Source organism: Erinaceus europaeus, chromosome 15 (genome assembly GCF_950295315.1).
Source record: "Erinaceus europaeus chromosome 15, mEriEur2.1, whole genome shotgun sequence".
In the NCBI taxonomy this organism is placed as follows: domain Eukaryota; kingdom Metazoa; phylum Chordata; class Mammalia; order Eulipotyphla; family Erinaceidae; genus Erinaceus; species Erinaceus europaeus.
The window spans coordinates 11,831,689-11,852,081 of record NC_080176.1 but is presented as its reverse complement, the minus strand read 5'-3'; the positions used below and the strand labels follow the sequence as shown (position 1 = coordinate 11,852,081).

The 20,393-nt window shown below is 44.8% G+C and overlaps 1 long non-coding RNA gene across 3 annotated transcripts; it reads left to right on the top strand.

Annotated features, from left to right (window-relative positions):
* The first annotated feature begins 8,588 nt into the window (after positions 1-8,588).
* On the top strand, positions 8,589-18,307 carry LOC132532975 (uncharacterized). 3 transcript variants are annotated; one of them, XR_009544873.1, is made up of 6 exons: positions 8,589-8,726; positions 10,986-11,354; positions 14,573-14,754; positions 15,237-15,333; positions 16,933-17,013; positions 18,269-18,307. It is a non-coding gene; the product is annotated as an uncharacterized LOC132532975 (long non-coding RNA). The 3 variants fall into 3 exon arrangements; XR_009544872.1 differs by lacking the exon at positions 15,237-15,333; XR_009544871.1 differs by lacking the exons at positions 15,237-15,333; positions 16,933-17,013; positions 18,269-18,307 and having other exon boundaries at positions 14,573-14,889.
* The last annotated feature ends 2,086 nt before the right edge of the window (positions 18,308-20,393 follow it).

Sequence of the window (20,393 nt, the reverse complement as noted above, 5' to 3'; positions counted from 1 at the left end):
TACTGGACACTGAATATGGGCCCAGTGCTGGGTGCACCGACCGGAAGGTGCTTTCTGTAAGAAGGGAAAGGGTTTTATTTGCAATTCAAGAGTGTAAAGAGTAGGAGTGGTGCTCAGCTCTGTCTCCCTGTCTCTTTGTTTTAGAAAAATACATAGATAGAAGAAGGGACTAAAGGTAGCTTCTCTGTTTCTTGAAAAATAGGTTAGGGACCGGGTGGTGGTGGTGCACCGGGTAAAGCGCACCTGTTAAAATGCACAAGGACCCAGGTTCAAGCCCCATCTTAAATGATGGGCTGCCAAATTCCAAGTCATGTCTCCCTAGCTGTACTTTTAATGTTCTAGCTGGACTTTCTAATGTTCTTTTCATCGTCACTACTTGCTTCTGAAAGGGGGAGTTTTTCTTAATAACAGGTTCTTGCTTTCTAAAACTTGGATTTGACTTTCAAGCTTTAGCTTGTCTTCGATGAGATTCCTTTTTCCCGCCTAAGTGGCTCGATCTTACTTTGTTTCTCAGCACAACAGCACATGTTGTAGTCTGAATATTTCTCCTGTCAGTGGGCCCAGTGGGAGAATTGCTGGTCTACATCCTTCACTTGTCTATTTCATTTGACTCACACAGAAGATCTCCAGGCCTTTCCTTAGGGAGCTCGGAACAATTTCTGAGACAAGGGACAGGGCAGGGCCAGGAGGTGGCACACCTGCTTAAGTACACTTAGTACTAAGCACAAGAAAGGACCTTCTCAAGGATTTGGGTTCAAGGCTCCCTCTCCCCACCTGCAGCGAGGATGCTTCACATGCAGTGAAGCAGGTCTGCAGGTGTCTCTATCTACCTACCTATCTAGCTAGCTAGCTCCCTCTCCTCTCCCAAATTCTCTTTGTCTTATACAATAAAGTGGGGGAAATGGCCGATAGGAGCAGTTGATTCATAGCCATCACTGAGCCCCAGCAATAACCCTGGAGGCAAAAAAGAAAAGAAATAGGAGAAGGAGGAGAAAGAGAAGGAGAAGACAGAGCTGGGCTTTGCTTCCCTCTGAATGACTTCTTTCCTCTGCACAAAAGTGGAAGGGGGGGTAGATAGCATAATGGTTATGCAAACAGACTCTCATGCCTGAGGCTCTAAAGTCCCAGGTTCAGTCCCCCTTGCCCCCACCATAAGCCAGAGCTGAGTAGTGCTCTGGTTTAAAAAAAAAAAAGGGAAAGCAATCTAGTGAACAATGCAGCTTCTGACTCAGATCTGCTATGATCGTGTATGTGTTTTTACTGTGACACCAGGATATGCAGGAAATGTTTAATCATTCAGATTTCTACATTATATCATCTTATCTTATACACATTTGGCCTTTGCCCACAGTTCCCAGGCCACAGTTCTCCTTAGAATTTCTTTTTTTTTTTTTTTTTTAAGATTTTGTTTGTTTATGAGAAAGATAGGAGGAGAGAGAAAGAACCAGACTTCACTCTGGCACATGTGCTCCCAGGGATCGAACTCAGGACCTCATGCTTGAGAGTCCAAAGCTTTATCACTGCACTACCTCCCAGACCACACACTCCTCCCTTAGAATTTCTTAACTGGCAAAAGTGCAAAGCTAAGCTGTTCCTCACTGCGCTGATAAGCTGGGCTTTTGGAAGCACCAAAGGATGGCTGCTGATTGCCAGGGCCCCAGCCGTGTGATTAAAGCACCAGCAGATCCTGTCCTGCCGCCTGTGATCTTTGGGGTTAAGCAGGCCCACTTCTCTGGGTATGGTAGGTGCTGTTAGTATGGGAGTGCGGGCTGTTTGGGCACCCCATGTACTTGCTGCCACAGAATCAGTCAGGAGTTGCTATCTTCTCCAGATGACTCTTACTGATGCCAAGAACATTAACGGGGAAAAAAAAAAAATGGAGAGACAAAGAGAAGAATTATTGGACTTGTCCCAGTAGGGCGAGCCACTAAATGGTTATTAAGAAATGAACTCGGTCAGGAAGGAGCTCACTGCAGAAGAAAACATAGGTTTAAGGCCCTTGGTTCAAGCCCCAGCACCAAGAGGGGAAAAAAAAAAAGAAAGAAAGAAAGAAAGAAAAAGAAATTAGAAGACTAAAAAACAACACGAATGGGACTGAAGGAAAAGGGTTGATGCAGCACTCACTACTGCAGAAGGGGGTGTGATGGAGCCCAACAGGACCCCCCCAGTGAGACCTCCTGCTCTGTCCCGATTTGGAGAAAAATTTAAAGCCATAAGGCCAAGATGTGTGTAAAATGTGATTGGTGGAGAGACAAAACTTACCTGTTCAGGTTTTAACGGGGGCTTAGGGTCTGTCTGGGGCCTTGGGGTGTGGGGGTGCAGCAGTTGATGGGGTTAAAGTAAACGTTTGCCTGAAGCTTGGGGTTTTTGAGCAAATCTTATGTGAGGTAGTTGTGTCTCAGTGGACAGTATGTCCAGCTGGGGGCTGCTGCCCCTATCTAAGACTGTACATCACAAGGTATATAAGTCCGCCCTTGGGCCAGCCTTAATTGAAGATGCTAAACAGGAACTCTGGAACCTTCCACACCCACATGTGCAGCTAGATTAAACCAATGTGGACTGCCTGGTGGACAAATGGAATTACCACTTTAGCCACATGCCAGGGGCTGGAAGGCTAGTACCAAGAAACTCACTGTCCAGTAGCCCAACGGCAAAAGAAACATGAACAACTACTGAGACCGGAAGTTCCCAGAGCATCAATGGTCCCAGAACACTTTCAGCCACACAGAAATCACGACAGGCCAGAGGAGACAGGTCCTGCAAATGCGTCTCTACCACAGTCTTAGAAACCTGCCAGCAACAGTTTGCTTTCATGTGAAAAGGACCTTGATCTACTTTGATGGTGCTGCTATGGGGTTTTGTGGACTCACTCACCAGCTTATAATTTTCTCAAAGGAGATTTGGACTTAATGCAGTTCTCAGGTATAACAATCTTGATGGCATGGTAATAGCGGGAATGGAAGAATAAGCTAATACTGAGTGGAATGTACCAGTGAAACGGGTGACTAACCAACTAATAAAGTGGTTAGTTAATCCAGCCAAAGTCCAAGGGTCAACCCAGACAGAAGAGTCCTAGGAACGACATGGGGCAGGTGCCACCCAGGATATTCGAGAAGTGACTTAAGAAAAAACTGTTCCCACCACCCATCCCCTAGAACTAAACAGGAAGCCCAGCATTTAGGAGGCTTATCTGGATTTTTAGCTAGTGATTTTCCCGCATGTGTGGAATGCTGCTAGCACCTATCTGTAAGATTATCCAGAAGAAAGTGGTGTTTGAGTAGGGACCTGACAAGAAACAAGCCACGTCTGAGTGGCAAGGGCAACTCTTTTGACACACATAATGAATGACCTTTACCAGATAGGATTTGGGGAGTGTCTACCACCTGGACTCAGCAGACTGGCACTTATGGCAAAAGCCCATGAGTCCCTCCCAGAAGCCACCACTGGGGTCTTCGAACTAAGACATTCCCAACTGCTGCGGTGAGAGCACACACCATCTGAAAGACAATGGTTAGCCTAACTGAAGCTGCATCAATGACTGAAGAAGATAGTCACGAGATCTGAGATGCTGCTGGCATGTTGGCAAATGTCTGAGTAACACTGTAGGAAGGAAGGCAGTGTCCAGAAGAGGTCCACAATAAAAAAGATGGCCTAGTCTAGAAATGTGCTTCAGGGGGAATTCATGGAGAAAAGGTGCCCACCAGATCCATGAGCTGGTGGCCTCTCTAAGACCCACTCAAACCACCAGAGATACTGTCAGAACCACCTGCCCCATGGAGGGCGCCATATTGAACAGCCCTCCACAGAGCAGCAAAGGGCAGCTTGGCTTAGAGATAACAACTGTCTTAGAGATGAATGGACACCCCACTGATAAAGCTGTCGCATTAAGACCAACAGATATCGTGGCTTTGAAGAAGATGAGAAGAAACCAGCCCAGTGGGCCAGATTGTGTGCCGCCTTCCTGTCAGGGATGCAAAAAGTGAACCATGATTTAAAATTGAAAATAGCCCCAAGCCTGGGTTTCTGCTGAGTTATGGGTGGTGGGCAATGACTTGGCTGCGTAGTGAGGTAGGTGGGGGCAGTGGAGAGAGAGACTGTTAAAGGGAGGTCTGTGTGGGGTGCAGCCTTAGAAAAACAAGCCACCCTGGGGATTTCCCTGGGGCATTAAAGTAGGTCACGTAGATCCTCGGCAGAAAAGAAACGCTGCAAGTTCTTCAGACCAAGCAACACAATTTCACACACACACACACACACACACACACACACACACACACACACACCTCAGAATGAAACACTGGTTGTCTAAAACTTTGGGGCATGAAGGCATGAAGGCCTGGCTTACATGCCTTCACAGTGTAGAAACTCCAGTGGGGCTAAGTGGGTGTCCCCACTGGGTAGGTTTCCAAGGTTTTCTCTAGGATCTGAGGGTGAAGGGTAGTGAAAACTTGAGAGTCTTTTTGCTCCTTACTTCATTTTTTGTTTGCTTTGTCTCTGCGTGATACACTGGCCACAAGCCCAGCATTGCAACTCAAAGGGTGGAAGCAAGAGCCTGTAACTGCTTTTAACCTCTCTGCCAATCCCTCTGCGTCTGGCAAAGTGGAGGCCGGACCAGTGGCAAAACCGGGTGTCTCTTCCAAAGGAAGTGGGAAAGCAGCTGTGTATTGAGGGAAATCTAATATCACATCAGCAATTTGAAAAGCATCTCACAAGATGCCTGAAGGGGGAAAGCCATGTATGCTGAGACCACTCTGACTTTGGTCCCTGGAATGATCTGAATGGAACCCTGTGCCCGGTGGAGGCATCCCCACAGTGCTGTGATCATGATCTGGATAATTACCCATGACTGAATGAGGTCCTGAAAATGTGCCAGCATCCTCTGACTTTGATTGTTTCGCTATTAGAGACTTGTGTTTGATTCAATTAATAGTGTAACTGTGATTATAGTGATCACTTTGGGGTCATAGCATTGGAACTTCCATTGGTGTGGAGTCTTATATGCACATGTAAGTTTATAAAACTGTAACCTTGATAATATTGCAAGTTGATGTCCAATTAAAAAAAAATCACTGAAAGAAAAAACTGTTCAAAGACCAGGGGTGGGTGAACTGTAATATTGTGATGTATAAGAAATTATATTTGCCATCTGAATGATTAAGTCTGTATTCTGATCATCATTCCCAGTTTCTGACATCACGCCTGGGATTTCTTAATTACTGAGAATGTTCCAAATGCTTTTTTTTTTAAATGCCTTTTTACATTGATGAGATGAGAGAGGAAGCACCTGAGGTTGTGGGCTTAGCTGTCAGGGAAACTCACCTTGTGACCAAAGGGTTGAAATTTCCAGTCCCTATGACCCCATAGTGAGGGGAGAAAGGATAAAAGTTGAGTTCATTTGCCAGTGACCAACAATTCAGTCCCACAAGTCTATTTTGAAATGAAACCCCTACAAAAACCCTAGAGGGAGGGGGCTTCAACTCCAGGTCAGTGAGGGGGGAAATGGGCTTCCCCCATACTTTGCCCTAAGCCGTTCCTCCATCTGGCATTGGCTGGCATTAACCTTTGAAATGCATCTGCGACCTAGGAACCAAGTGGGCCTCTTGACTTCTGCTGCGGTTCTAAAACATCAATGGAAGCTGAGGAGGGAGTTCTAGAACTTACGGATATATACAGCCAGGGGGTCAGAAACACAGGTAGTAATGACCGGGGCTCGTAGCAGCACCTGAAGTCTGAAGAAGGGGTCTGCCTGGCCTGTGAAGTGCAGGGTGGCCTGGGGAGATGGCCCCTTAGCCTACGGGGGGAGAGGGCACATCTGAGTAGTGTTGGAACTGAGTTAAATCCCTGCACATCCTGCTGGAGCCCGAGAGTCACCTTCCAGTGTGGAGCAGCCTTTAAATATTCATTGGAAATTGGTTGGGCTTCAGGGCACCAAAAAAAAAAAAATTGTAAAATGCTAGGATGTCAAACAAGGCTGACAGGTGAGGGAATGCCCTGTGTCAGCTGAGGAAAACACCTGAAGTGTGTTGGTTACAAAGCGTCCTGCTATCCCGTGTGTGTGTCTGTGTGTATTTCCTGAAACACAGATGAACAGTCCTTTATCTGAAATTGCTGGCACCTGATGAGTTTCAGAACTCAAGAATTTTCAGACTGTAGCAGGACCTGGGGTAGCAGCTCGTAATTATGTCAATATTTCTATGGCGAAGTAAATAAGTGTATTCCACTCGAAACTGAATCCATGAAGACTAGAAAAGATTTTGCGTTGATTCAGGCCAAGTTTTGTTGCCAAGCAAAAGACAAAAGCATTTGTGTCTTAGATGTCAAAATAATGAGTGAGGACTTGTGGACCTGCCTTATTTTTAATAGCATTCAGATTGTTAAGAGGATTTTTCTGATTTAAATAATGATTCTTTCCCTGTCCACACACCCCCCCCCAGTTGGAAACCACAGGCATATTCTGTGTGAGCAGAGGTCACATGCTTAAGTGCAGGGCTAGTGAAAAATAAGTATGGGACCACCATGCAAAATAAAAAGTAAAGGGAGTCGGGGAGTAGTGCAGTGGGTTAAGCGCACGTGACGCGAAGCGTAAAGGCTGGCGTAAGGATCCCAGTTCGAGCCCCCAGCTCCCCACCTGCAGGGGAGTCGCTTCACAGGCAATGAAGCAGGTCTGCAGCTGTCTATCTTTCTCTCCCCTCTCTGTCTTCACCTCCTCTCTCCATTTCTCTGTGTCCTATCCAGCAACAATGACATCAATAACAATAATAATAATAACTACAACAACAATAAAAAACAAGGGCAACAAAAAGGGAAAATAAATATAATAAATAAATAAAAAGTAAAGTGGGAGATGACATTAAGGAGTGGTGGGTATGTGAAGATAAATTCCCTGGACAGGAATAACTGCTCTTGGCTCCAGCCCCCTGGTGCCATGTGACCACAGTGTGGCTACAGCTTCCCACCATGAACGATATTCCAGAATGTTGATTCCCAGGTGAAGTCCACTGGCAACTCAAAAGAAGAAATTAATACTGTGTTGGCCAAGGGGCAGGGTGGTGGTGCCACCTGGTTGAGTGCACATGTTACAACGTGCCAAGACCCGGTGTGAGCCCCCAACCCCCACATGCAGGGGGAAAGCTTTGTGAGTGGTGAAACAGGGCTGCAGGTATCTCTCTTGTCTCTCTGCCTCTCTTATCTCCCCCTTCCCTTTCAATTCCTGGCTGTCTCTATCCAAGACATAAACACAATTAAAAAAAGAAAAAATATATCTCTAGTATTGGGTTGCCTGCTTTGACCTTTTATTTATATACCATAACAGTTCCTGTGGTGTGAAAACTTGTACACTGGGGCTTAGTAAAGACAACCTCAGCATGCAGGGATCCCACTGATCTAATATAGTGAGGCATCAACTACTGATGTCATGATAGTTACCAGGTGTGCTGAGAGAGCCCTGAGAACAACTAGTCTCATTTTCCTGAGAAAACATACACACACACACACACACACACACACAACGGTGCTATAAACATCAAGTGCTTTACTGACTTGTGAGAGTGGGACCTTAAATTGCCCAGGTGTCTGAAGCCTTGAAAATGTTTTTGACAAAAAACTCCTCAGCTCTGAGGACACTCCAATCCTATCAAAACAAGTTAAGCCTTTTCCCTGGTCCCTGGGGGGAGCCTCCAGCCAGGCTGAGAATCACAAGCAGAATTATTTTCTCCCTCTGGCACTAGCAATGTGTATTATTAGGTAACTGGCATCAATCCCGTCAGTTTCCAAGCTTGCCTCTGGTTGTGGACACCTGAAAGTTATTACTTGGGGGTGAGGGGAGAGAAGGAAATGGTTACTGATAGGATCGAAAATGGAATTTATCTGCCATCTCTAAAGCCCCACTCACTGAAAGTATTAGCCTGAGGCTCATGGCCAGTCAATGGGGGTGTTACTCCCTCAGTATTTGCATCTGATTTAAGTCTTGTGTCACCAAGCACATATGAATAACCTGTTTTTTTTTTCATTACTGAGGCAATGCTGAGTTGCACGACTGCTGTTGGTACATGGGTTAATATTAAAGGTGCCAACTGCTAGCTTTCTAAGCATGCTCTCAGTCAAGGACGTTATAGAATCCCTGGTTTATACTCACTTTCATATCTTCTAAGAATTGTCCCAGCAGTATGGATCGACCTGCCAATGCCCATGTTCAGCGGGCAAGCAATTACAAAAACCAGACCTTCCACCTTCTGCATCCCACAGTAACCTTGGGTCCATACTCCCAGAGGGTTAAAGAATAGGAAAGCTATCAGGGGAGGTGATGGGATACAGAGATCTGGTGGTGGGAATTGTGTGCCCCTCTTATCCTATAGTTTAGTCAGTGTTTCCTTTTTATAAATAAAAATTTTTTTAAAAGAAAGTTACTTTAAAAAAAAAAGACTTGTCCCCGTAAAGTTAACAAACAGGCTTGGCTGGAGCAGAGCACCCAAATGTCCGGGTCAAAGGAACCGTTCCCAGCTTGAGAATTTCAGTTATTCGCATAACGGCCAGCAGGGGGCGCGCGGTCTCCACTAACAGGCAGCTAACTGTTTACATCAGTGCCGGTAACGGCCAGCAGAGGGCGTGTGTCTTCCTGTTCAATGGGCTCTTTGCTCAGGAGCCCCAGGCTGCTCAGACTCGAGGTGCAGCTCACCCAACAGGACCCTCAACCTGAACTGTCCTTCCTGAGCAACTGAGGCTTTGATCCGGTGAGAGGCTTCCTCAAGGCCAGCTCTGAAAGGGGCCATCTCTGTGTGGCCTCTTGGGGACAGAACCTCACAGGCGGGCATTTCTCTTTGCTTCCTCTGACAACATTTGAACAAGACTTACTTTGCAGAGTGCCCACTGATGGAGAGGGGCTTGAAGACCAAACACAGGTGATACGATATTTCAGACTCAGGGTTGTGTCTGGGGCACAACCTGCCATCCCCACACACCCACCCTATTTTACTGAAAACTCTGCAGCTCTGGAGGTGCCACCCACCAGGACCAGAGGACCTTAGAAGCCCTGTGCACTCCTGGGGAGGAACTTGCTTTCTGAAATGAAAATGACACAGAGAAGATGTTCCTGGAACCCACACGTCAAGAGACGAGGCCAGGGGAGGACGTCTTAGGAGAACGTACAGGTTCCCAGATGGGGTCTGTAGCACAGAATTCACTTGTTCCACCAGCTTCTCAGCAGTGGACTCGCCACCATTCCTTCCCGGAGATGCCCACCTCCTGACTCTGAGACAGGTCAGAGACAAGTGAGGGTCTGCTCTCGCTGGCACAGGCTGTGCAGAAGAGAAGCAAGAGCCACCTGCCTCCCGCACCAGGGGTGGGCAGTCCTTCCCACACTCAGATCTGTTTCCAGAGGCACAGGGCCCACCTCCTCAGGGGAAGATAAGGGGGAGACAGACTTTTTCACCATCTACTGACCGTGGGCAGGTCTAAGTCTCACCAGGCAAGGAACTGACGCTAAAAGGTTTGTCCATATGTATTGGAGGGCATCAAAGTTTCCATACAGGTAATTTTTAAAATATGCAATGTGTTTGCTTATACATACAAAGTTTTTAAATGAATGACTTGATAGAATAACATCAAGAAACCCTCAAGGTGAGAAGTTGTGGGTAAAACTTGTCAGTCTCCATATACACTGCCTTCTATATGAAGCTGGACATTGAATATTTATTCAAAGAAATGGGAGTTTGGGCCGACGAAATAGCTCTCTCGGATAGTGCACTGCTTCATCATATGCATGGCCTGGACTCGAGTCTGGTCCCCACAGAGTTGAAGGAAGTTTCAGTGCTGTGGTCCCATTCTCTCTCTCTCTCTCTCTCTCTCTCTCTCTCTCTCTCTATTAAAAAGTTGTAAAAGAAATAATAAATGGACTTCAGCTAGTACAGCGGTGGAAAAAGGAAAACTGCACATTTAACAATATTGTTGTGTCGCACTGGTAATATTAGAATCATAAACTTACATAGGAATGTAATTTATTAATGGAGTAGTCAAGTTCACTATAAAAAGGATACTACAAATAAAATAAACTCTCCCCCCCTCCAAGAAAAATGAAAAAAAGAAATAGAAGTCACTACTGACTCCAAGTAGCAAGGAAGCTGTGTGCCCCAATTCCTGTCAGGCCACATCTCTTCCATAAAGGAAGCCCAAGTCAGGGGCAGGGTTGTGAGTACTCTAAGCAGTGGGGGCGGGGGGGGGGGGCACTCGCCCCACTGGTCACAGGCCCAGGTCCAGAGAGCCATTCTTGAGGGGGAAGGGAGGCACACAGGAAACGGGGACCAGTCACCCTGGAAGCAACCTGTGGTTTTAGAAAGTGCATGGGATCATCTCAGTGTAATGATTCCACTGAAAGAGGCCAGCAGCACTCCTCAGATTACCCTGAGAGAACTGCTCCAAAGATTGGGTCTCCTCCTCCTCTTCCCCCTCCTCCTCCTCTCCCCCCTCCTTCTCCTCCTCTTCCACTTCCTCTTCTTTTTAGTTTTTATTCCTGGAGTGGATGGAGCAAGCCTCTATTTCAACTCCTCCTTTCTTAGTGCCAAAACCTTGCATAATTTCATAATTTTACTGTTTGCAGTTGACTTTTTTTCATTTACTACAACACTGGAGCTTCCCCTAGTGTCATGACATTCCCATGTGGTGCCAGGGATCAAGCCCCACGTTGCAACCAAGGCAAAACACACATCCTACCAGGTGAACTTTCCTCCAGCCCCAAAGATTGGATCTTGATGTGGAGATTGTATACACTGTGCAGAGGAAGAGGAGGTCACAGTGGATATTTTTAGGACTTGTACAAAGCAGATTATGTCAGACAGCATGTCTGCTATTGATTGAGGCAACCAAGCAGGGTTATTATTGACTATTTAACCTGCTAACCCCTTCTTATGGGAATTGGGGATGGGGAGGGTTCAAGCATCATAGACTTGGGAGTCATATGGTAATTGCTTTTTTTTTTTTCCTGCCTCATTTTGCAGAGTTGTGTATGGAATCTTCAGACTCAGCTTCTTGACAAGACCAGACCAGCTGCAACCTGGCCTTCAGCTCCTGTGTTCAGGAGAGATGGGGATTTGGGTATGATTTATTTGACCGTCCAGTCCTGCCAACACTTTAAGAAGCCCTGGTGTCCTCAGAGCAAGGCCTACACTCTTCACAGGAAAAGGGGACATACAGAAATTTCCAAGGACATAGTAAGAATGGTCAGCTTCCACAGACCTGGAATATACTCCAAGGAAAACGGGGCAGAATGCAGCTCAGCTGAAATAATATCTGAGATGAGTGACCTCAAAGACTTCTACAGTCTGTCAAAAGGATCTTCTTTATAAACCCTAAGCTGCCCTCAGGAGGTAACCCCTTTTATATGAGAAATTTATATATAATTTTATATATAATTTATATTGTGCATGCATGCATACATGGTGCTCACATGAGGTGGCTCCAGCCGGGGGGGGGGGGGGAAGCCTCCAACCCTCCCTCACCAGCTCTAGTGACTGTGTGATATAGGAAGAAGCATCAGGAGATATTCTGGTACAAACATCCGTTTATTTGGAGATGGGTACAGGATTTTATACTGAGTTAAACAAAGAACATTTTTCACATGTGTCAGAAATTACAGGTTTCTTAAAGGTCAGCTTGCCCCCATGGTAGGGGGTTGGTATGACAAGAATTGATGAGATACATAAAGGTCAAGAGAGTTAGTTTCCATGATGCTTGCAACTTAATGATCCAAAGGTATCTGAGAAAAGCATAGAGGTTAAACCAGTAAGGTGAAGTAGAGAAGAAGAAAAACAAAGCTTGATGTAAATCACAGATATCAAAGGACACAAGGAAATAGCATGTGGGGTCTCATTGCCTGGGTACTGGCAGGGGTGTATGATAGAGTGTTTTCTATATGATCAAAAGATGAAGTTATAATGAATGTGTGAACTTTGAATGAACTTTGAAGCAAGCAGCCACTTAGTCTGCTAGCAAGAGAATGAACTAAGTATGAGAGGCAGCAGGCATTCTGTGAGCTTGAGAGACTAATAACAAGGAGAAACTGAGTCTAGGAGACTTTTCCTCTTGGCTCATCTCTATAAGGAGGCTAACAAGTGGGGTGTCTTTCCAGACCTCCATCCAAGGATGGGAGAGCTCACCTAAGCTCTACCAAGCTTTCACATAGCCCCATACTGGGGGAAAAAACCCCAATAGAATGGAAAACAGTGATGATGGTGGTGGTAGTCACACACACACACACACACACACACACACACACACACACACACATATATATATATATACATACAGAGAGAACTAAAGCTTTCTCTAATTCAGTAGGTGCTGGGCTCAAACCTAGGTCATATGAAACAGTGGGTATACTGTCCAGTGGAGTGATCTTTCCAGTACTAGGTTATTTCTTATACTCTTAAAAGAAAAAGAATTTAAAACATTTTTAAATAGCTCTACAAAAAGGCACTCATTCTCTGAAACTAACGATAATATAAAGGTAGTTACAGATGCTTGGCGGTGGTGGGTCCAGTTGAGTGCACATATTACCAGGCATAAGGACCCAGGTTCAAGCCCCTAGTCCCCACCTGCAGGGGGGAGGCTTCATGAGTGGTAAAGTAAAGCTGCACCTATCTCTCCTTTTCTCTCCCTTTCTATTTCCCTTCCCCTCTAAATTTCTCTTTGTCCTATCAAATTAAAAAAAAAAAAAAAGGAAAAAATAGCCACCAGGAAAAGTAGATTCCATTGCAGGCACTGAGCCCCAGATAACCTCAGTGGCAATAAAAATAAAATAAGTAATATTTTCAAAAGGCACAAGGCTCCAGAACTGATCTTTCTTGTTTAGATTTAGTGGTAACTGGCTATCCTCTAATACAAACAGGCTACCACCCAGTAACCACTGATACTCTGGTGTTCAAAATACAAAGATTTCAGGGACAAGCAATAGAATACCTGATTAATGGGGAGTCGGGCTGTAGCGCAGCGGGTTAAGCGCAAAGCACAAGGACCAGCATAAGGATCCCGGTTCGAACCCCGACTCCCCACCTGCAGGGGAGTCGCTTCACAGGTGGTGAAGCAGGTCTGCAGGTGTCTTTCTCTCCTCCTCTCTGTCTTCCCCTCCTCTCTCCATTTCTCTCTGTCCTATCCAACAACGACAACAACAATAATAACTACAACAATAAAACAACAAGGGCAACAAAAGGGAATAGATAAATAAAAAATAAATATTAAAAAAAAAAGAATACCTGATTAATGTCACACATGTTAACAGGGGCAAGGACCCAGATTCAAGTCCCTGGTCCCCTCCTGCAGGAGGGAAGCTTCACAAGCAGTGAAGCAGTACTGCAGGTGTCTCTCTCTCTCTCATTCTCTATATCTCCCCCTCCCCCTCTTGACTTCTCATCATCTCTACCAAATACATAAAGAAAATACTTGTTAAAAGAATATGGATAGGGATTCGGGGCAGGCGGTAGCACAGCCGGTTAAGCGCATGTGGTGCAAAGCACAAGGACCGGCATAAGGATACTGGTTCAAGCCCCCAGCTCCCCACCTGCAGGGGAATCGCTTCACAGGCGGTGAAGCAGGTCTTTCTCTTCCCCTCTCTGTCTTCCCTTCCTCTGTCTATTTCTCTCTGTCCTATCCAACAACGACAACATCAATAACAACCACAACAATAAAACAAGGGCAACAAAGGGAATATATAAATAAATATTTTTTAAAGAATATGGATAAATGAGAGTCTTCACAGAGACTAAACAAAGTGTTTGAAGCACATGGTTGAATAAAATAGTGACAGGAACATCAACTACCACATAAGGAGTACCGCCTAATAGACTTGACAATACTTGCATCATCATATCCCAAGATTCTTCCTTAGACCTGTGACTGGTAGAACTAGCCAACATATCTCTTTAAGTTTATTTATTTATTGCCAGGAACCATTTCTCTGCTTGATAGATGATAAGCTTTGAAACAATAGAAGCCCTCGAGACAAGTTTTATTTCCCCCTCTGGGCAGGCCATTTCCCCTCAGGTGGTAAACCATTTATCAGTAATCAAGTGAGACAACGCACAGTTTTGGTAATAAACATGGTTTCGGCCATTGTTTGTTGCAAGGAACATTCCACTTTGAAGTTTGCTCCCCCTCCTCCTCCTCCAGCATCTCTGCCTCCCCCTTCTCCCTATGCTCTCCCTTTCCCAAAGCCTTATAATGCCTGTGAACACAATAAAATTTTGCAGCTTGATCAGAAACTTGTCTTGCTGTCGTTCTTTCATGTCTCTTGTCCCTGTCATTCCAGGTCTTTAGGTTCCTAGCCCCTGTTCACGCCCTGCTGGTCGGGGCAATTTTTATTGGATAAAGCCAGTGAGAAATTGAGAGGGGTGGGGGAGGAAGAGAGAGAGACAGACACAAAGACACCTGAAGCCCTACTTCAACACTCATGAAACTTTTCCCCTGCAGGTGAGGAGCAGGGGCTTGAACCTCGATCCTTGTGCACTATAATGTGTGTGCTTAACCAGGTGTGCCACTGCCTGGCCCCAAAATATCCACCAAATCTAAGAATAATTTTCTATCTCTGCAGCCACAGATTCAAGAGTCTGAAGCACTGTGTGATGGCAGGAGGATCCACCAGCCCTGGGTGGTGGAGGGCTAGAAGCACATGACTAAGTTGGACATCTGTGAAGGCTATGGGAAAACTGAAACTGTACGTTGATACTGATTCACCATCCAGTCTGATGGCCTAACTCATCATCAAGATCTCAGGTTTCGGGAGCTGGGTTGGTGGCGCAGTGGGTTAACCACACATGACGTGAAGCAAAAGGACCAGAGTAAGGATCCCAGTTCAAGTCCCCGGCTCCCCACCTGCAGGGGAGTCACTTCACAGGTGGTGAAGCAGGTCTGCAGGTGTCTATCTTTCTCTCCCCCTCTCTGTCTTCCCCTCCTCTCTCCATTTCTCTCTGTCCTATCCAACAACTATGACAATAATACGATGAGCAACAAAATGGAAAAATAGCCTCCAGGATCAGTGGATTTATAGTGCGGGCACTGAGCCCCAGCGATAACCCTAGAAGCAAAAATAAATAAATAAATAGGTCTCTGGCTGCTCTTTTTATAACAGCCCTAATAACTATCCTACAGGCTCCACACTAAAAAACGTATCAAAATCCTGTCACCTCCCAAAGATCCAGCTCCCAATACCATCACACTGGGGGGGACGGTGACAGCTTCACTATATGAATTTTCAGGGGACACAATTGAGTCTGTACCATTAGCCATCAAATGAGATGCATTGAGCCTGAGATTCCAGAGGAACAGTGAGCCACTTCAAAGACATGGTCACAGGTTACCCACATCAAAGACATGATCACAGGTGGGCTCAAGGTCATGAAGTTCCCTGAAGGCAAGATAAGAGTCAAGGAGGAAGTGACCAGAGTGTCAGCTTGGTCATCCAGATGGAGTTGGCTCCAGATCGTGGTGGGATACCAAGTCAAAGGAAAGATCATGATGGACATGGAACGACTTGGGAGTTGGTAAACTGTAGCACCCTGGAGTGATGGGGTGATGGAGGTAAATGAGGTGAACCCCAAAGAGACAGATTTCACACAGGGTCTGAGGGAAGCGGCAGACTCTTCTCATTAAGAGCCAGACTCTGAAAGACAAGTGAAGAGAACATTTGGTATAGACAATGTGGATGCAGGAGGGTTTTGTTAACTACTCAGCTCTTGTCCTATCTAGAGGGTACGACGAAATGATTTGGGAGAAAGAATAAGGACCAGGGATCTAAAAGGCCCATTCTTGCACAACAGAAGGATGGAAACAAAAGGAGAGATGAACAATCAGAGGAGCTTACATAGCAGAAAAGGTTCACATTATGGGCAAGTCAGAGGTGGTGGCATATCTGGCTGACTGCAGACATCTGACAGTGACTGGTCTCACTGTTTGGGTGGGTAGGATTATTAGAGTTTAGACAGACGCTGGATTCATTTTATTTGCTGCTAGATTGTCCATACCTGGGTAGCTGCAAAGCAGCACACAAGATCATTTTGAAAGAATTTTAAATTCAAAAGTAAGAGGTTAGGGTGGGGATACGGAACACTGGTGGTAGCTGTGGGACTACATACATTGTAATCCTATAATCTTCTAATCTCTCGAATTTTATAATCCTATAATCAAACTATGAATAACAATGTTTTTAAAATAAATAAATGAGAGGCTAGGTGGTGGTGAACCTGGTAGAGTGCGTACATTACAATGCACAAAGACCCAGGTTCACGCCCCCCAGTCCCCACCTGCAGGGGGTAAACTTCACAAGCAAGTATCTCTCTTTCCCGCTCTACCCCCTCCCTTTCTTTTCAATTTCCCTCTGACTCTATCCTAAATAAAATGAAATAAAATAATTTTAAATTCAGTATTTTTTTAAACTCTGAAGTAAATTGGGAAAAACAGAAATTGTGTTGAAATATCTTAGATGTTTTTTCTAGTATTTTTGTCTTGTGTTTATAAATCATTTAAGCTGGGCATCCCATAACCTTTTCCAGGGCTTAGTTGTGCCTATCCAAAGGCTCTCTGCAGAGAGTGGAGAATCCCAGCCTATCTGGAAGGAGACAGTCTGAATTGATGGCCTCAAGCTTAGTTTGGGGACTCTGGTGTGAGTCGTGTCATTCCACATTAAAGCCCGGGAAATCGTCTTGTTTCAAACGTCAAATACATCAGTGATCAGCCAGGTGGACGTGAAATGGTCTGCTGGCTGAGGATGAGGCTGAGGGCTGGCACCAAACACTGAGCTGAGGTAAATTATGCTGACTCTGTCACAGGGATTAACCCTCCCTACCCACTTCAACTTCCATCCAAAGGTTTAAGAAGTTCAGAGACCAGCTGATTCACTGCTTTTGTTTTGTTTTGTTTTTTTAAGGTAAAAATTTCTCTGTTTCTTTACTGCAGGGGCTGCTCTGTGTCACTTCCAAAAGAATGAAACTGAAGCCAGGTTCTTTGGGGAAGCCATTGTCACCTTCCATTGCCCAGGTAAGAGACTATCAGTAATGATTACGACCATTACTGTTAACTGAGCTCTTACTAAGTGCCATGGACTGTTCTTGTCACTGAGTAACAATTATTTCATGAGTAAATTATTTCATTTGCTCATGGCAGCAAACCTAGCACTAAGGTACCATTGCTCTCCCCAGTAAGCAGGTTCGAGAAGAGGTGGAACACCTGGCTAAGCACACACATTACAATGCGCAAGGACAGGGGTTAAAGCCCCCAGCCCTCACCTGTGGGGGCGGGGGGGCAGGGGGAGCTTCACAGGTGGTGACACAGTGCTACAGGTGTCTTTCTCTCCTGCTCTATCCCTTTCCCTGTATGTCTCTAGCCAAAATAAATACAAACTTTAAAAATAAGCAGGTGAGAAAAAGGAACCTCCCTAAGCAATTCAGTTTTGACTTAAAGGCATTCTATCTGCTCAAAGCTATTTGTTTAATTCAAAACATTAATTGCCTGAGGAGGTTCACTTGCATTGGAAATGGGAATGTTTATGCTTCACTTGTGCAGAATTCTTACTCAAAAAAGAGTATCTGTAGTTAGAGACTCCCATAGCCAACGTTCAGTCAGGATAGAACGTAGGCAAAGGATCACCAAGGATATAGAAGACTCAGAAAACACTATAAAACAGCTAGCTCTAGCAGCTACCGACTTTTGGTCAAGACTGTGTATGTGTTAGAGGCACCATTTCATGTCATTTGAAGTACGTGTTGCCACACCACACCACACCGACCACTAAAGTATCCGCCTCTCTCCACCACAGTCCTTGAGATCGCACCACCACCACCACCACCTCAACTACCATTTCAAATCTTGAATTTAGATCTTGGGATGTTTCCAGACCAACACAAATCATTTAGATGGGAAACTCCAGTGGTGCAGAGGCGCAGAGATTATGCGAAAAGACTTTATTGCCTCCAAAGTCCCCGATTCAAGCCCCCATATCACCATAACCCAGAGATAAGCAGTGCTCTGATCAAATAAATAAATGTCCTTTAATGGGGGCTGGGTGGTGGTGGTGCACCTGGTTGAGAGCACATGTTACAATGCGCAAAGATCCAGGTTCAAATCCTTGGTCCCCATCTGCAAAGGGAAAGCTTCGCAAGTGGTGAAGCAGGGCTGCGGGTAACTCTCTCCCTCTCTATTTCCCCTCTTCCTCTCAATTTCTGGCTGTCTTCATCCAATAAATAAAGCTAATAAGAAATAAAATAAATTTCCTTTGACGGTTATCTGATTACAGATGTAGATGAAAACTCCAATATCCTGCTTCCTGGGGAAGCAATTTATATAAAGCCATTTATATAAATTATATAAATCGCAATTTATATAAAGCCAAACCAGCCTCCTTATTTGTGTTGCCCACACATGGTAAGGGAAGGTTCTTTTCCCCAAGGGCTTTCATTGTTACTACTACTAATGGCACCATGATGTTAAATTGCTTTCTGGTCGGCCAAATATTTTGATCTCAGCTTTTAATCTTGCACATTTTCAGATCTGCAGTGCTGAGATAATAGCACCATGAATACTGCAGCCCTGCCTCTCTCATCTATTTTTAACATCTTACCTCAGTGACTTTACATTTGCACATATTTGATGAGTCATTTGGGAGTGAGTGCAGACGTCAGGTCATTTTGTCCTTAAACATTTCACATCTTCCCTAAGAATAAGGACACCTTTGATCATCTGTGTCACTCCACCTACGAAAATAAATAACTCCTTATCTTCATCTACTGTCAGTCTAGTCCATGGTTGTATTTTCCCTGTTGTCTTATAAATTCTGTAAATCCAGAGGATACTCAAAGTTCATATATTTACTTAGTTCTCAGTGTGTATAGTTAACTCTCGTCTAAAACAAATCCCACCTACTTTCATTATTTGTTTAGTTCAGGACTGATGTTTTGTTTTGTCTTTATGACACAAACCCTTTGAAAAGTAGAGACTTTTTTTATTAAAAGCTCATTGGGAGTGTAAGGGAGAAAGAGAGAGAGAGAGAGAGAGAGAGAGAGAGAGGGAATTACCGAAGAAAGACGTCTATGGTGGGAAAGTTGGATGCTCATTCTCTCCCAGCACTTTCTACCATGGAATGACTATACAAGAAAAGTTCATCTAAGTTTCCCAGATTTGCTATTTCTCTCAGGTGAAGTGGGAGGAATACACTTTGTCAACATGCCACTTGTTTTTTTTTAATTTTTTTATATTTATTCCCTTTTATTGCCCTTGTTTTTATTGTTGTAGTTATTGTTGTTGTCGTTGTTGTTGGATAGGACAGAGAGAAATGGAGAAAGGAGGGGAAGACAGAGGAGGGGAGAGAAAGATAGACACCTGCAGACCTGCTTCACCGCCTGTGAAGCGACTCCCCTGCAGGTGGGGAGCCGGGGGCTCAAACCAGGATCCCTACGCCAGTCCTTGCACTTTCCGCCACCTGCGCTTAACCCGCTGCACTACAGCCTGACTCCCAATATGCCACTTGTTTTGCCTCCTGGGGGACAGGGATCATGAATGAAGATGGATAATTCTGGAGGACTGGTGGAGCTGACAATGTCATCTCTAAATTGGGGTTAGAGGTGGTGAATGCTTGAAGTTGCTGCTCTTCAGCCTGGGGGCTGAGGGCCTCAGGAGTGAGAGAGGAGGGCTCTAGACTCCTGCAAAAAACAGCCTCACAGAAAGTTGGCAATTGAGTTTAAAGCATCATTTTTCTTTCCAGACATCATATACACATAAACTACAATTTATTTTTTTCTTAATTTCTTTATTGGGGAATTAATGTTTTACATTCAACAGTAAATACAATAGTTTGTACATGCATAACATTTCCTGGTTTTCCACATAACAATACAACCCCCACTAGGTCATCTGTCATCCTTTTTGGGCCTGTACTCTCCCCCACCCTCATCCACCCCAGAGTCTTTTACTTTGGTGTAAAAGTCTTTTACTTTGGAATTTACTTTTGTTTTTGGTGAAATATAGTGGTTAAGTTTCATTCTTCTGCAGGTTTCAACCCATTGTTTCCAACAACATTTATTGAAGAGACTCTGCTTTCCCCATTTAATAGTCTGGGCATCTTTGTCAAAAATTAGATGTCCATAGGTGTGGGGGCCTACTTCAGGCTCTCAATTCTATTCCACTGGTCAGTGTGTCTACTCATATTCCAGTACCAAGCAGTTTTGATTACAGTGGCCCTATAATACAGTTTGAGATCTGGGAGTGTGATGCCTCCAGGTCTGTTCTTTCTTAAGACTGTTTTGGCAATTTCTCGTTCCAGATACACATTTGTAGCATTTGTTCTATTCTAAAAAATGTGCTTGGCATCTTGATGGGGATAGCATTAAATCTGTGCATGGCTCTCGGTAGCATATTCATTTTGA